The 19,225-nt window shown below is 46.9% G+C and overlaps 1 protein-coding gene across 27 annotated transcripts in view; it reads right to left on the bottom strand.

Moving 5' to 3' along the window:
* kif1aa (kinesin family member 1Aa) overlaps positions 1-19,225 on the bottom strand; it is a 246,098-nt gene that overhangs the window by 175,331 nt on the left and 51,542 nt on the right. The gene's annotated exons all lie outside the window — the stretch shown is intronic.

The following is a 19,225-nucleotide window of genomic DNA, read 5'->3' as shown; positions in this document are numbered from 1 at the left end:
GGGTGGGTGTGGGGGAGAGTCAGGAGGAGGGTGACCAGGGTGAGAGAGTCGACCTGCTGTGTGAAACTAGATCTGGTCGCTGGGTCACCGATCGTCTGATTTAATAGCTGCGTCCCAAATGGCACCCTATTCCCTACATAGTACACTACTATTGAGGAGGAGAGGGAGGGAGGGAGGGAGGGACAAAGAGTTACATTACCAACTAGGACCTTGTTGTGGAGAATAGACCGTGTTCCTTCTCCTCCACCCTCCTTCCTCCTCCGGGGGAGGGAGGGGAGGAGCCAGGGAGGGAAGGAAAAGTGCTTAGTCTCTGGCTCACTGCTCCCATAAGCACTTACAGACAGACTGTTCCCTTCTGGACAATTACAGACAGACTGTTCCCTTCTGGACAATTACAGACAGACTGTTCCCTTCTGGACAATTACAGACAGACTGTTCCCTTCTGGACAATTACAGACAGACTGTTCCCTTCTGGACAATTACAGACAGACTGTTCCCATCTGGACAATTACAGACAGACTGTTCCCTTCTGGACAATTACAGACAGACTGTTCCCTTCTGGACAATTACAGACAGACTGTTCCCATCTGGACAATTACAGACAGACTGTTCCCTTCTGGACAATTACAGACAGACTGTTCCCATCTGGACAATTACAGACAGACTGTTCCCTTCTGGACAATTACAGACAGACTGTTCCCTTCTGGACAATTACAGACAGACTGTTCCCTTCTGGACAATTACAGACAGGCTGTTCCCTTCTGGACAATTACAGACAGACTGTTCCCTTCTGGACAATTACAGACAGACTGTTCCCTTCTGGACAATTACAGACAGACTGTTCCCTTCTGGACAATTACAGACAGACTGTTCCCTTCTGGACAATTACAGACAGACTGTTCCCTTCTGGACAATTACAGACAGACTGTTCCCTTCTGGACAATTACAGACAGACTGTTCCCTTCTGGACAATTACAGACAGACTGTTCCCTTCTGGACAATTACAGACAGACTGTTCCCTTCTGGACAATTACAGACAGACTGTTCCCTTCTGGACAATTACAGACAGACTGTTCCCTTCTGGACAATTACAGACAGACTGTTCCCTTCTGGACAATTACAGACAGACTGTTCCCTTCTGGACAATTACAGACAGACTGTTCCCTTCTGGACAATTACAGACAGACTGTTCCCTTCTGGACAATTACAGACAGACTGTTCCCTTCTGGACAATTACAGACAGACTGTTCCCTTCTGGACAATTACAGACAGACTGTTCCCTTCTGGACAATTACAGACAGACTGTTCCCTTCTGGACAATTACAGACAGACTGTTCCCTTCTGGACAATTACAGACAGACTGTTCCCTTCTGGACAATTACAGACAGACTGTTCCCTTCTGGACAATTACAGACAGACTGTTCCCTTCTGGACAATTACAGACAGACTGTTCCCTTCTGGACAATTACAGACAGACTGTTCCCTTCTGGACAATTACAGACAGACTGTTCCCTTCTGGACAATTACAGACAGACTGTTCCCTTCTGGACAATTACAGACAGACTGTTCCCTTCTGGACAATTACAGACAGACTGTTCCCTTCTGGACAATTACAGACAGACTGTTCCCTTCTGGACAATTACAGACAGACTGTTCCCATCTGGACAATTACAGACAGACTGTTCCCATCTGGACAATTACAGACAGACTGTTCCCATCTGGACAATTACAGACAGACTGTTCCCTTCTGGACAATTACAGACAGACTGTTCCCTTCTGGACAATTACAGACAGACTGTTCCCTTCTGGACAATTACAGACAGACTGTTCCCTTCTGGACAATTACAGACAGACTGTTCCCATCTGGACAATTACAGACAGACTGTTCCCATCTGGACAATTACAGACAGACTGTTCCCTTCTGGACAATTACAGACAGACTGTTCCCATCTGGACAATTACAGACAGACTGTTCCCTTCTGGACAATTACAGACAGACTGTTCCCATCTGGACAATTACAGACAGACTGTTCCCTTCTGGACAATTACAGACAGACTGTTCCCATCTGGACAATTACAGACAGACTGTTCCCATCTGGACAATTACAGACAGACTGTTCCCTTCTGGACAATTACAGACAGACTGTTCCCATCTGGACAATTACAGACAGACTGTTCCCTTCTGGACAATTACAGACAGACTGTTCCCATCTGGACAATTACAGACAGACTGTTCCCATCTGGACAATTACAGACAGACTGTTCCCATCTGGACAATTACAGACAGACTGTTCCCTTCTGGACAATTACAGACAGACTGTTCCCATCTGGACAATTACAGACAGACTGTTCCCTTCTGGACAATTACAGACAGACTGTTCCCATCTGGACAATTACAGACAGACTGTTCCCTTCTGGACAATTACAGACAGACTGTTCCCATCTGGACAATTACAGACAGACTGTTCCCATCTGGACAATTACAGACAGACTGTTCCCTTCTGGACAATTACAGAGTAAAGACAGACAGACCGTTAGCTTCTGTTATTTTCTGGAGCTCTGTGCTACTACTGAATGAATGGACACTGTCAGAACAGGCCTGTCTGTGTATTAGACTGAATGGACACTGTCAGAACAGGCCTGTCTGTGTATTAGACTGAACGGACACTGTCAGAACAGGCCTGTCTGTGTATTAGACTGAATGGACACTGTCAGAACAGGCCTGTCTGTGTATTAGACTGAACGGACACTGTCAGAACAGGCCTGTCTGTGTATTAGACTGAATGGACACTGTCAGAACAGGCCTGTCTGTGTATTAGACTGGACGGACACTGTCAGAACAGGCCTGTCTGTGCATTAGACTGAATGGACACTGTCAGAACAGGCCTGTCTGTGTATTAGACTGAACGGACACTGTCAGAACAGGCCTGTCTGTGCATTAGACTGAACGGACACTGTCAGAACAGGCCTGTCTGTGTATTAGACTGAACGGACACTGTCAGAACAAGCCTGTCTGTGTATTAGACTGAACGGACACTGTCAGAACAGGTCTGTCTGTGTATTAGACTGAACGGACACTGTCAGAACAGGCCTGTCTGTGTATTAGACTGAACGGACACTGTCAGAACAGGCCTGTCTGTGTATTAGACTGAATGGACACTGTCAGAACAGGCCTGTCTGTGTATTAGACTGAACGGACACTGTCAGAACAGGCCTGTCTGTGTATTAGACTGAATGGACACTGTCAGAACAGGCCTGTCTGTGTATTAGACTGAACGGACACTGTCAGAACAGGCCTGTCTGTGTATTAGACTGAACGGACACTGTCAGAACAGGCCTGTCTGTGTATTAGACTGAGAGGACACTGTCAGAACACTGCCCATTCCAATACATATGGACAGCGAATTAGATTCGTAGGGGAGAGGGACAAAAAAAACTGTTAGAATAATTCACATTAGCCCTGTACTTAGTACACATGCTCGAACATATTGCTTCATTCTATGTGCTAGTGTGGGGCGGCAGGTAGCCTGGTGGTTAGAGCGTTGGGCTAGTAACCGGAAGTGTGTGTGTGTGTGTGTGTGTGTGCTTCCTTTTCCACAGTACTGTAATATGGGTTACATGCTGGGCAACGTTTTATTCTCATCAACAAGGTCTGTCCTCTACAACAAGGTCTGTCCTCTACAACAAGGTCTGTCCTCCACAACAAGGTCTGTCCTCAACAACAAGGTCTGTCCTCAACAACAAGGTCTGTCCACCACAACAAGGTCTGTCCTCCACAACAAGGTCTGTCCACCACAACAAGGTCTGTCCTCTACAACAAGGTCTGTCCTCTACAACAAGGTCTGTCCTCTACAACAAGGTCTGTCCTCTACAACAAGGTCTGACCTCCACAACAAGGTCTGTCCTCTACAACAAGGTCTGTCCTCCACAACAAGGTCTGTCCTCCACAACAAGGTCTGTCCTCAACAACAAGGTCTGTCCTCTACAACAAGGTCTGTCCTCCACAACAAGGTCTGTCCTCAACAACAAGGTCTGTCCTCCACAACAAGGTCTGTCCTCTACAACAAGGTCTGTCCTCTACAACAAGGTCTGTCCTCCACAACAAGGTCTGTCCTCAACAACAAGGTCTGTCCTCAACAACAAGGTCTGTCCTCTACAACAAGGTCTGTCCTCTACAACAAGGTCTGTCCTCTACAACAAGGTCTGTCCTCCACAACAAGGTCTGTCCTCCACAACAAGGTCTGTCCTCTACAACAAGGTCTGTCCTCTACAACAAGGTCTGTCCTCCACAACAAGGTCTGTCCTCTACAACAAGGTCTGTCCTCCACAACAAGGTCTGTCCTCCACAACAAGGTCTGTCCTCAACAACAAGGTCTGTCCTCAACAACAAGGTCTGTCCACCACAACAAGGTCTGTCCTCTACAACAAGGTCTGTCCTCCACAACAAGGTCTGTCCTCCACAACAAGGTCTGTCCTCCACAACAAGGTCTGTCCTCTACAACAAGGTCTGTCCTCCACAACAAGGTCTGTCCTCTACAACAAGGTCTGTCCTCTACAACAAGGTCTGTCCTCCACAACAAGGTCTGTCCTCTACAACAAGGTCTGTCCTCAACAACAAGGTCTGTCCACCACAACAAGGTCTGTCCACCACAACAAGGTCTGTCCACCACAACAAAATCACCTCAACATGAGTCACCTCAACATGAGTCACCTCAACATGAGTCACATCAACTCAATGGATGAAATGATGAAGGTAAGCAACCAGTTTGTTTTATGAAGTATGGTTGACAGCTGAGAGAACACCTCTTTGTATGTACTAAGTATCTACCAAAGCCTTCACAACAGCTCTCAATAGACCTCCATTATAGGTCAAATGCTTAATGGAATGTCTTCATGACAACAAGACACTTCAATTTACAATGTGAGGATGAAATGATAAAAAACCTTCACAGCAGGGCTCAATAGATAGTTGTCCTCTCTCTCTCTCTCTCTCTCTCTCTCTCTCTCTCTCTCTCTCTCTCTCTCTCTCTCTCTCTCTCTCTCTCTCTCTCTCTCTCTCTCTCTCTCTCTCTCTCTCTCTCTCTCTCTCTCTCTCTCTCTCTCTCTCTCTCTCTCTCTCTCTCTCTCTCTCTCTCTCTCTCTCATTCTCTCTCAGTCATCATATCATTTCCTTGAAATTCAATCTCCTCTAATGTGACGTCATGGTGACTTTGATTGTTTGAGTCATTCACCTCTCTCTACCCCACCTCTCTCTCCCCCACCTCTCTCTCCCCAACTCCCCCACCTCTCGCTCCCCAACTCCCCCACCTCTCGCTCCCCAACTCCCCCACCTCTCTCTCCCCCACCTCTCTCTCCCCAACTCCCCCACCTCTCGCTCCCCAACTCCCCCACCTCTCTCTCCCCCACCTCTCTCTCCCCAACTCCCCCACCTCTCTCTCCCCCACCTCTCTCTCCCCAACTCCCCCACCTCTCTCTCCCCCACCTCTCTCTCCCCAACTCCCCCACCTCTCTCTCCCCCACCTCTCTCTCTCAACTCCCCCACCTCTCTCTCCCCAACTCCCCCACCTCTCTCTCCCCCACCTCTCTCTCTCAACTCCCCCACCTCTCTCTCCCCAACTCCCCCAACCTCTCTCTCCCCAATCTCTCTCCCCCAACCTCTCTCTCCCCAACTCCCCCACCTCTCTCTCTCCAACTGCCCCAAACCCCCCCACCTCTCTCTCCCCACCTCCCCCACCTCTCTCTCCCCAACTCCCCCACCTCTCTCTCTCCAACTGCCCCAACCCCCCCCACCTCTCTCTCCCCACCTCCCCCACCTCTCTCTCCCCAAATCCCCCACCTCTCTCTCCCCAACCTCCCTCTCCCCACCTCCCCCACCACTCTCTCCCCAACCTCTCTCTCCCCACCTCCCCCACAACTCTCTCCCTCTCCCCACCTCGCCCACATAAGGCAGTGGTACCAAATAAAGTTGTATTAGTCCCATCATCCTTACTTACAAACCCTTAACCAACAATGCAGTTTATTTTAAAAAAGAATAGTAAACAAAAGTTACAAGTAATTAAAGAGCAGCAGTAAAATAACAATAGCGAGACTATATAGAGGGGGGTACCAGTACAGAGTCAATGTGTGGGGGCACCGGTTAGTCGAGGTAATTGAGGTAATATGTACATGTAGGTAGAGTTATTAAAGTGACTATGCATAGATGATAACAACAGAGAGTAGCAGCGGTGTAAAAGGCAATGCAAATAGTCTGGGTAGCCATTTGACTAGATGTTCAGGAGTCTTATGGCTTGGGGGTAGAAGCTGTTTAGAAGCCTCTTGGACCTAGGCTTGTGCTTGGACCATGTTAGTTTGATAGGGTGATGTGGACACCAAGGAACTTGAAGCTCTCAACCTGCTCCACTGCAGCCCTGTCGATGAGAATGGGGGTGTGCTCGGTCCTCCTTTTCCTGTAGTCCACAGTCATCTCCTTTGTCTTGATCACGTTGAGGGAGAGGTTGTTGTCCTGGCACCACACGGCCAGGTCTCCTCCCTATAGGCTGTCTCGTCGTTGTCGGTGATCAGGCCTACCACTGTTGTGTCATCGGCAAACTTAATGATGGTGTTGGAGTTGTGCCTGGCCGTGCAGTCATGAGTGAACAGGGAGTACAGGAGGGGGCTGAGCACACACCCCTGAGGGGCACCTGTGTTGAGGATCAGCGTGGCAGATGTGTTGTTACCTACGCTTACCACCTGTGGGCGGCTCGTCAGGAAGTCCAGGATACAGTTGCAGAGGGAGGTGTTTAGTCCCAGGGTCCTTAGGTTATTGATGAGCTTTGAGGGCACTATGGTGTTGAACGCTGAGCTGTAGTCAATGAATAGCATTCTCACATAGGTGTTCCTTTTGTCTAGGTGGGAAAGGGCAGTGTGGAGTGGAATAGAGATTGCATCATCTGTGGATCTGTTAGGGCGGTTTGCAAATTGGAGTGGGTCTAGGGTTTCTGGGATAATGGTGTCGATGTGAGCCATAACCAGCCTTTCAAAGCACTTCATGGCTACAGACGTGAGTGCTAAGGGTCGGTAGTCATTTAGGCAGGTTACCTTATTGTTATGGTGGTCTGCTTGAAACATGTTAGTTTTACAGACTCGGACAGGGAGAAGTTGAAAATGTCAGTGAAGACACTTGCCAGTTGGTCAGCTCATGCTCGCAGTACACTTCCTGGTAATCCGTCTGGCCCTGTGGCTTTGTGAATGTTGACCTGTTTAAAGGTCTTACTCACATCGACTGCGGAGAGCGTGATCACACAGTCGTCCGGAACAGCTGGTGCTCTCATGCATGTTTTAGTGTTATTTGCCTCGAAGCGAGCATAGAAGTAGTTTAGCTCGTCTGATAGACTTGTGTCAGTGGGCAGCTCTCGGCTGTGCTTCCCTTTGTAGTCTGTAATGGTTTGCAAGCCCTGCCACATCCGTCGATCGTCAGAGCCGGTGTAGTTCGATTCGATCTTGTCCTCTAATGACGCTTTGCCTATTTGATGGTTCGTCTGAGGGCATAGCAAGATTTCTTATAAGCTTCCAGGTTTTAGTTCCGCTCCTTGAAAGCAGCAGCTCTAGCCTTTAGCTCAGTGTGGATGTTGCCTGTAATCCATGGCTTCTGGTTTAGGTATGTAGGTACGGTCACTGTGAGGACGACATCATCAATGCACTTATTGATGAAGCCAATGACTGATGTGGTGTACTCCTCAATGCCATTGGAGGAATCCCAGAACATATTCCAGTCTGTGCTAGCAAAACTGTCCTGTAGCTTAGCATCTGCTTCATCTGACCACTTTTTTGTTAATCGAGTCACTGGTGCGTCCTGCTTTAATTTTTGCTTGTAAGCAGGAATCAAGAGGATAGAATTATGGTCAGATTTGCCAAATGGAGGGCGAGGGAGAGCTTTGTATGCGTCTCTGTGTGTGGAGTAAAGGTGGTTTAGAGCTTTTTTTCCTCTGGTTGCACATTTAACATGCTGATAGAAAATTTGTAAGAAGGATTTAAGTTTCCCTGCATTAATGTCCCCGGCCACAAGGAGCGCCGCCTCTGGGTGAGCGTTTTCCTGTTTGCTTATGGCGGAATGCAGCTCATATAATGCTGTCTTTGTGCCTCAGACTGTGGTGTTATGTAAACAGCTATGAAGAATACAGATGAAAACTCTCTTGGTCAATAGTGTGGCCCACAGCTTATCATAAGATACTCTACCTCAGGCGAGTAAAACCTAGAGACTTAGATATCGTGCACCAGCCGTGACTTACAAAAATACATAGTCCGCCGCCCCTTGTCTTTCTTACCAGACGCCGCTGTTCTATCCTGCCGGTACAGCGTATAACCAGCCAGCTGTATGTTGATAGTGTCGTCGTTCAGCCACGACTCCGTGAAGTATAAGATATTACAGTTTTGAATGTCCCGTTGGTAGTTTAATCTTCCACGTAGGTCATCAATATTATTTATACAACAGATTATACTGTACATACGCACAGAACAGCATCCGAGACAATACTCCTTCACAAAACTAGAGAAGTCTGGACCGGATGATCAAGGAGACGGATAAAAAAAAATACAATAAACCTTTACATATCTTCACAAAACATGCATACAGTGAACCCATAACAACTCAGACAGCTACCCCAAGCACATCCTGTCCCCACAGCAGCCTTAATCCACAGGCATGGAGAAAAACACTAACCCTAACCCCTAACCCTAACCCTGACACTAACCCCTAACCCCAACACTAACCCTAACCCCGTAACCCTAACCCTAACACTAACCCTAACCCCTAACCCCTAACCCCTAACCCTAACACTAACCCCTAACCCTAACCCTAACACTAACCCCTAACACTAACCCTAACCCCACCTTCTCTCTGTGAGACATTCTATGAGCCTACTAATAGAGAGGTGGGCCCTCATCAGGCGTAGTGCACTACCTAGGGAGTACGGCGTAGTGCACTACCTAGGGAGTACGGCGTAGTGCACTACCTAGGGAGTACGGCGTAGTGCACTACCTAGGGAGTACGGCGTAGTGCACTACCTAGGGAGTACGGCGTAGTGCACTACCTAGGGAGTACGGCGTAGTGCACTACCTAGGGAGTACGGCGTAGTGCACTACCTAGGGAGTACGGCGTAGTGCACTACCTAGGGAGTACGGCGTAGTGCACTACCTAGGGAGTACGGTTCCATTAGGGATACAACCCAGCATTCTCAGATGGATCAATCCCAGTGAAATGGGATCCCAGCAGGGGTCACTCCGGTTTCCCTGGGGATGCTTTTAATAAATTATTTCCTGTTCCGGCAGGGCTCCAGTTCCTTACCAGCACAGACACAATGGTTCCCTGATTCTGTACAATCAGTCTTCATGTTGTGTCCTCTCATTCAAGTAGTCCTCAATAAACTTTTAGCACAACAGACATTGGCAACAGACACTGTTTTTTCAAACAAAGAGATCCTATAATTCATGTTTTATATGTAATTCTATCCCAGTGTGCACAAGAAGTTGAAAATAAAAATAAATTCAACCAAAAAAAACATATTTTCACAGTCTTTTAAATGTATTTTGGCCATAGGATATAGTTCGGACAGTCTTCATAATCACTTTACAGTACAAAGTGCAGCCTACTGATATGAATTAATAATGTCCAGATTAAAACCTGTGATTACACTATTTAGTCTCTGATGCGGCCATTGACTACGACATTTATCTAGTTTCTAAAACTTATTTTCAGCTGAAGGTAAAAAAACAAGAAACGTTCTGAGCAAATAATGCAAGAAATAACACACAAAAATATATACTGCAAAGTTGGCTAGGAGACAGAAACAGACCATGTCTGGGAACTAGAAACAGACCATGTCTGGGAGACAGAAACAGACCATGTCTGGAAACTAGAAACAGACCATGTCTGGGAGACAGAAACAGACCATGTCTGGGAACTAGAAACAGACCATGTCTTTCGGTCACCCTTTTGAACACTGAACACTTCAATAATGTCTTACTCACCTCATTTGTACAGTTGAAGTCAGAAGTTTACATACACCTTAGCCAAGTATATTTATACTCAGTTTTTAACAATTCCTGACATTTAATCCCAGTAAAAATTCCCTGTTTTAGGTCAGTTAGGATCACCACTTTATATTAAGAATGTGAAATGTCTGTCACGTTCCTGACCTGTTTTCTTTTGTCTTGTATTTATTTAGTTGGTCAGGGCGTGAGTTGGGTGGGTTTGTCTATGTGTGATTTTCTATGTTGGGATTTTGTGTTCGGCCTGGTATGATTCTCAATCAGAGGCAGCTGTCAATCGTTGTCCCTGATTGAGAATCATACTTAGGCAGCCTGGGTTTCACGTGTGTTTTGTGGGTGTTTGTTCCTGTGTCAGTGTTTGTGCCACACAGGACTGTTTCGGTTTTGTCACGGTTGTTTTGTTGACTTTCATTAAATAATGAACACTAACCACTCTGCGTTTTGGTCCTTTCCGTCTGTCAGCGAGGACAGCCGTTACAATGTCAGAATAATAGTTGAGAGAATGATTTATTTCAGCTTTTATTTCTTTCATCACATTCCCAGTGGGTGGGATGTCTGCATTTACATACACTCAATTAGTATTTGGTAGCACTGCCTTTAAATTGTTTAACTTGGGTCAAACGTTTCGGGGTGCCTTCCACAAGCTTCCCACAATAAGTTGGGTGAATTTTGGCCCATTCCTCCTGACATACCTGGTGTAACTGAGTCAGGATTGTAGGCCTCCTTGCTCGCACATGCTTTTTCAGTTCTGCCCACAAATGTTCTAAAGGATTAAGGGTCAGGGCTTTGTGATGGCCACTCCAATACCTTGACTTTGTTGTCCTTAAGCCATTTTGCCACAACTTTGGAAGTATGCTTGGGGTCATTGTCCATTTGGAAGACCCACTTGTGACCAAGCTTTAACTTCCTGACTGGTCTTGAGATGTTGCTTCAATATATCCACATAATTTTCCCACCTCATGACTCCATCTATTTTGTGAAGTGCACCAGTCCCTCCTGCAGCAACGCACCCCCACAACATGATGCTGCCACCCCTGTGCTTCACGGTTGGGATGGTGTTCTTCGGCTTGCAAGCCTCCCCCTTTTTCCTCCAAACATAACGATGGTCATTATGGCCAAACAGTTCTATTTTTGTTTCATCAGAACAGAGGACATTTCTCCAAAAAGTCCGATCTTTGTCCCCATGTGCAGTTGCAAACCGTAGTCTGGCTTTTTTTTGGCGGTTTTGGAGCAGTGGCTTCTTCCTTGCTGAGCGGCCTTTCAGGTTATGTCGATATAGGACTCGTTTTACTGTGGATATAGATACTTTTGTACCTGTTTCCTCCAGCATTTTCACAAGGTCCTTTACTATTGTTCTGGGATAGATTCAGAAGACCCCCTCCCCCCGTCATCTCTCATAATGTCTAGTCTAGTCAGAAGACCCTCCCCTCCCCCCATCATCTCTCATAATGTCTAGTCTAGTCAGAAGACCCTCCCCTCCCCCCATCATCTCTCATGATGTCTAGTCTAGTCAGAGGACCCTCCTCCCCCCACCTCATCTCTCATGATGTCTAGTCTAGTCAGAAGAACCATACATTACTTAGACAGTATTCTCTTGTGATAGACTTCTTGCATAACACTAGCTAGCACAAGCAACATTTATTTCAAGTTCCCAAGATGACCCAGACTACGTATAAAGATTTTTACCACTGCTGTACTTTATATCTCTTTATTGCAGGTAAAACGTGGCAGCCTGGCGGGTGTAGGTGGTTAGACCCTGGTGTTGTTTTTGATACGCTACAGGGTTAGACACGGTCATCAGTAGACAATATAGTGGAGTAGTGTACTGTAGACTACAGCTCAGTCTACAGGTGATCCCTGTTGGCAGCTACCCAGAACCAGAAGGTGTCATGGAAACTGGAATGGGATTGGGCCGCTCACAGCCAGCCAATTTACCCAACAGCTGATCTGAAAGAGCAACTGTGACTACTAAGTGTGAATTTTTAATCACTGTTTGCTACCAGACTCTCTACTCTAACCTGGTTTCATCACACCAAGGAAGTGGCGAAGCTGTAGCAGTCTGTTTTATGACACGGTAAACACAGAGGTAATGAAAACCTAATCCAATTCCATCAGAGGGAATCATTGGATTAGAACATCAAACTGCTCCAGAAGGAGATATTCAACATCACACCATTACATCCAACATCACACCATTACATCCAACATCACACCATTACATCACACCATTACATTCAACATCACACCATTACATCTGACATCACACCATTACATCCAACATCACACCATTACATTCAACATCACACCATTACACCCAACATCACACCATTACATCCAACATCACACCATTACATCCAACATCACACCATTACACCCAACATCACACCATTACATCCAACATCACACCATTACATCCAACATCACACCATTACATCCAACATCACACCATTACATCCAACATCACACCATTACACCCGACATCACACCATTACATCTGACATCACACCATTACATCCAACATCACACCATTACATTCAACATCACACCATTACATCACACCCAACATCACACCATTACATCCAACATCACACCATTACATCCAACATCACACCATTACATCACACCATTACACCCAACATCACACCATTACATCACACCATTACATCCAACATCACACCATTACATCACACCATTACATCACACCATTACACCCAACATCACACCATTACACCCAACATCACACCATTACATCCAACATCACACCATTACATCCAACATCACACCATTACATCCAACATCACACCATTACATCACACCATTACATCACACCATTACACCCAACATCACACCATTACATCCAACATCACACCATTACATCCAACAACACACCATTACATCCAACATCACACCATTACATCACACCATTACACCCAACATCACACCATTACATCCAACATCACACCATTACACCCAACATCACACCGTTACATCACACCATTACACCCAACATCAAACCATTACATCCAACATCACACCATTACATCCAACATCACACCGTTACACCCAACATCACACCGTTACACCCAACATCACACCATTACATCTGACATCACACCGTTATGGAAACTGGAATGGGATTGGGCCGCTCACAGCCAGCCAATTTACCCAACAGCTGATCTGAAAGAGCAACTGTGACTACTAAGTGTGAATTTTTAATCACTGTTTGCTACCAGACTCTCTACTCTAACCTGGTTTCATCACACCAAGGAAGTGGCGAAGCTGTAGCAGTCTGTTTTATGACACGGTAAACACAGAGGTAATGAAAACCTAATCCAATTCCATCAGAGGGAATCATTGGATTAGAACATCAAACTGCTCCAGAAGGAGATATTCAACATCACACCATTACATCCAACATCACACCATTACATCTGACATCACACCATTACATCACACCATTACATCCAACATCACACCATTACAGCACACCATTACATCCAACATCACACCATTACATCCAACATCACACCATTACATCACACCATTACATTCAACATCACACCATTACATCTGACATCACACCATTACATCCAACATCACACCATTACATTCAACATCACACCATTACATCCAACATCACACCATTACACCCAACATCACACCATTACATCCAACATCACACCATTACATCCAACATCACACCATTACACCCAACATCACACCATTACATCCAACATCACACCATTACATCCAACATCACACCATTACATCCAACATCACACCATTACACCCAACATCACACCATTACATCTGACATCACACCATTACATCCAACATCACACCATTACATTCAACATCACACCATTACATCACACCCAACATCACACCATTACATCCAACATCACACCATTACATCCAACATCACACCATTACATCACACCATTACATCACACCATTACACCCAACATCACACCATTACATCCAACATCACACCATTACATCCAACATCACACCATTACATCACACCATTACACCCAACATCACACCATTACATCCAACATCACACCATTACATCCAACATCACACCATTACACCCAACATCACACCGTTACATCACACCATTACACCCAACATCACACCATTACATCCAACATCACACCATTACATCCAACATCACACCATTACATCACACCATTACACCCAACATCACACCGTTACACCCAACATCACACCATTACATCTGACATCACACCGTTATGGAAACTGGAATGGGATTGGGCCGCTCACAGCCAGCCAATTTACCCAACAGCTGATCTGAAAGAGCAACTGTGACTACTAAGTGTGAATTTTTAATCACTGTTTGCTACCAGACTCTCTACTCTAACCTGGTTTCATCACACCAAGGAAGTGGCGAAGCTGTAGCAGTCTGTTTTATGACACGGTAAACACAGAGGTAATGAAAACCTAATCCAATTCCATCAGAGGGAATCATTGGATTAGAACATCAAACTGCTCCAGAAGGAGATATTCAACATCACACCATTACATCCAACATCACACCATTACATTCAACATCACACCATTACATCACACCATTACATCCAACATCACACCATTACATCACACCATTACATCACACCATTACATTCAACATCACACCATTACATCTGACATCACACCATTACATCCAACATCACACCATTACATTCAACATCACACCATTACATCCAACATCACACCATTACACCCAACATCACACCATTACATCCAACATCACACCATTACATCCAACATCACACCATTACACCCAACATCACACCATTACATCCAACATCACACCATTACATCCAACATCACACCATTACATCACACCATTACACCCAACATCACACAGTTACACCCAACATCACACCATTACATCTGACATCACACCGTTATACCCAACATCACACCATTACATCTGACATCACACCATTACATCTGACATCACACCATTACAGCACACCATTACATCCAACATCACACCATTACATCCAACATCACACCATTACATCACACCATTACATTCAACATCACACCATTACATCTGACATCACACCATTACATCCAACATCACACCATTACATTCAACATCACACCATTACATCCAACATCACACCATTACACCCAACATCACACCATTACATCCAACATCACACCATTACATCCAACATCACACCATTACACCCAACATCACACCATTACATCCAACATCACACCATTACATCCAACATCACACCATTACATCCAACATCACACCATTACACCCAACATCACACCATTACATCTGACATCACACCATTACATCCAACATCACACCATTACATTCAACATCACACCATTACATCACACCCAACATCACACCATTACATCCAACATCACACCATTACATCCAACATCACACCATTACATCACACCATTACATCACACCATTACACCCAACATCACACCATTACATCCAACATCACACCATTACATCCAACATCACACCATTACATCACACCATTACACCCAACATCACACCATTACATCCAACATCACACCATTACATCCAACATCACACCATTACACCCAACATCACACCGTTACATCACACCATTACACCCAACATCACACCATTACATCCAACATCACACCATTACATCCAACATCACACCATTACATCACACCATTACACCCAACATCACACCGTTACACCCAACATCACACCATTACATCTGACATCACACCGTTATGGAAACTGGAATGGGATTGGGCCGCTCACAGCCAGCCAATTTACCCAACAGCTGATCTGAAAGAGCAACTGTGACTACTAAGTGTGAATTTTTAATCACTGTTTGCTACCAGACTCTCTACTCTAACCTGGTTTCATCACACCAAGGAAGTGGCGAAGCTGTAGCAGTCTGTTTTATGACACGGTAAACACAGAGGTAATGAAAACCTAATCCAATTCCATCAGAGGGAATCATTGGATTAGAACATCAAACTGCTCCAGAAGGAGATATTCAACATCACACCATTACATCCAACATCACACCATTACATTCAACATCACACCATTACATCACACCATTACATCCAACATCACACCATTACATCACACCATTACATCACACCATTACATTCAACATCACACCATTACATCTGACATCACACCATTACATCCAACATCACACCATTACATTCAACATCACACCATTACATCCAACATCACACCATTACACCCAACATCACACCATTACATCCAACATCACACCATTACATCCAACATCACACCATTACACCCAACATCACACCATTACATCCAACATCACACCATTACATCCAACATCACACCATTACATCACACCATTACACCCAACATCACACAGTTACACCCAACATCACACCATTACATCTGACATCACACCGTTATACCCAACATCACACCATTACATCTGACATCACACCATTACATCTGACATCACACCATTACATCACACCATTACACAGGACCAGTATTTCTCTCACACCTGCTTTCTCCTCTCACTTTCTCTCACTTTCTCTCTGTGAGTGTGTGTGCGTGTGTGTGTGTGTTCTTCACTCCACACATGTATCTAATCCCATATGGAAAAGATAGAGTATAGAATAATTGAACAAGATACCTATATGTTCTACCTGGAACTTGTCAGGTCATACATATGGCAGCAAATACACAAACAAGATCCATAGAAGATTCTAGTAATATCTGAATGATATAGGTGATTAACATTCAGACATAACAGATATGGACCATGTATTATATAAAAACTTACAAGAGACATGTCAGCTAAGTCTTCTAAGGTCAAAGGTCTCACGTAAATGGACAAACGCTTTTCAAAGCACTCGCATACTGACGTCCTTGAAGCATTCAATATGACAATCCGCCGCGAGGAAGAGCAGGAGACTGGAGGAGAGGAGGCGGAAGGAGGGGGAGGAGAGGAGAGGAGGTGGAGGAGGGGGAGGAGTGGAGGAGGAGGAGGAGGAGAGGAGGTGGAGGAGGGGGAGGAGGAGGAGGAGGTGGAGGAGAGGAGGAGGAGGAGAGGAGGGGGTGGAGAGGAGGTGGGGGAGGTGGAGGAGAGGAGGAGGAGGAAAGGAGGTGGAGGAGGGTGAGAAGAGGAGGTGGAGGAGGGGGAGGAGAGGAGGAGGAGGAGGGGGAGGAGAGGAGGCGGAAGGAGGGGGAGAAGGAGGAGGAGGAGGAGGAGGAGGAGGAGAGGAGGTGGGGGAGGTGGAGGAGAGGAGGAGGAGGATAGGAGGAGGAGGAGGAGGGGGAGAGGAGGAGGAGGAGAGGAGGTGGAGGAGAGGAGGAGGAGGAGGAGAGGAGGGGGTGGAGAGGAGGTGGGGGAGGTGGAGGAGAGGAGGAGAGGAGGGGGTGGAGAGGAGGTGGGGGAGGTGGAGGAGAGGAGGAGGAGGAGAGGAGGTGGAGGAGGGGGAGGAGAGGAGGTGGAGGAGGGGGGAGAGGAGGAGAGGAGGAGGAGGAGGGGGAGGAGAGGTGGCGGAAGGAGGAGGAGGAGAGGAGGTGGGGGAGGTGGAGTGGAGGAGGAGGAGGAGAGGAGGCGGAGGAGGGGGAGGAGGAGGAGGAGGTGGAGGAGAGGAGGAGGAGGAGAGGAGGGGGTGGAGAGGAGGTGGGGGAGGTGGAGGAGAGGAGGAGGAGGAAAGGAGGTGGAGGAGGGTGAGAAGAGGAGGTGGAGGAGGGGGAGGAGAGGAGGAGGAGGAGGGGGAGGAGAGGAGGCGGAAGGAGGGGGAGAAGGAGGAGGAGGAGGAGGAGGAGGAGAGGAGGTGGGGGAGGTGGAGGAGAGGAGGAGGAGGATAGGAGGAGGAGGAGGAGGGGGAGAGGAGGAGGAGGAGAGGAGGTGGAGGAGAGGAGGAGGAGGAGGAGAGGAGGGGGTGGAGAGGAGGTGGGGGAGGTGGAGGAGAGGAGGAGAGGAGGGGGTGGAGAGGAGGTGGGGGAGGTGGAGGAGAGGAGGAGGAGGAGAGGAGGTGGAGGAGGGGGAGGAGAGGAGGTGGAGGAGGGGGGGAGAGGAGGAGAGGAGGAGGAGGAGGGGGAGGAGAGGTGGCGGAAGGAGGGGGAGAAGGAGGAGGAGGAGAGGAGGTGGGGGAGGTGGAGTGGAGGAGGAGGAGGAGAGGAGGCGGAGGAGGAGGGGGAGGTGAGGAGGAGGAGGAGGGGGAGGAGGAGGAGGAGGGGGAGGAGGAGGAGGAGGAGGGGGACGAGAGGAGGCGGAAGGAGGGGGAGAAGGAGGAGGAGGAGGAGGAGAGGAGGTGGAGGAGTCCCAGCAAATCGGGAACATTCCCAGAACATTTGCTAATATTCCCAAATTGTAGTTAGGGTTTTGTGTTTGATTTTTTTAACCTCTGCTGCAGAGGATAAGTTCATTAAAGTTACCAGCCTCAGAAATTGCAGCCCAAATAAATGCTTCACAGAGTTCAAGTAACAGACACATCTCAACATCAACTGTTCAGAGGAGACTGCATGAATCAGGTCTTCATGGTCGAATTGCTGCAAAGAAACCACTACTAAAGGACACCAATAATAATGAGACTGGCTTGGGCCAAGAAACACGAGCAATGGACATTAGTACACTACTCCACTGACAGAGAGGGGGGTATAGTCTGAACACTGACAGAGAGGGGTACGGTCTGAACACTGACAGAGGGGGGTATAGTCTGAACACTGACAGAGAGGGGTATGGTCTGAACACTGACAGAGAGGGGTATGGTCTGAACACTGACAGAGAGGGGTATAGTCTGAACACTGACAGAGAGGGGGGTATAGTCTGAACACTGACAGAGAGGGGGGTATAGTCTGAACACTGACAGAGAGGGGTATAGTCTGAACACTGACAGACAGGGGTATAGTCTGAACACTGACAGAGAGGGGTACGGTCTGAACACTGACAGAGAGGGGGGTGTAGTCTGAACACTGACAGAGAGGGGTACGGTCTGAACACTGACAGAGAGGGGTATAGTCTGAACACTGACAGAGAGGGGGGTATAGTCTGAACACTGACAGAGAGGGGGGTATAGTCTGAACACTGACAGAGAGGGGTATAGTCTGAACACTGACAGAGAGGGGTATAGTCTGAACACTGACAGAGAGGGGGGTATAGTCTGAACACTGACAGAGAGGGGTATAGTCTGAACA

This window comes from Salvelinus alpinus, chromosome 16, assembly GCF_045679555.1.
Source record: "Salvelinus alpinus chromosome 16, SLU_Salpinus.1, whole genome shotgun sequence".
Lineage (NCBI taxonomy): Eukaryota > Metazoa > Chordata > Actinopteri > Salmoniformes > Salmonidae > Salvelinus > Salvelinus alpinus.
This window is presented reverse-complemented; position numbering and strand designations above follow the sequence as displayed.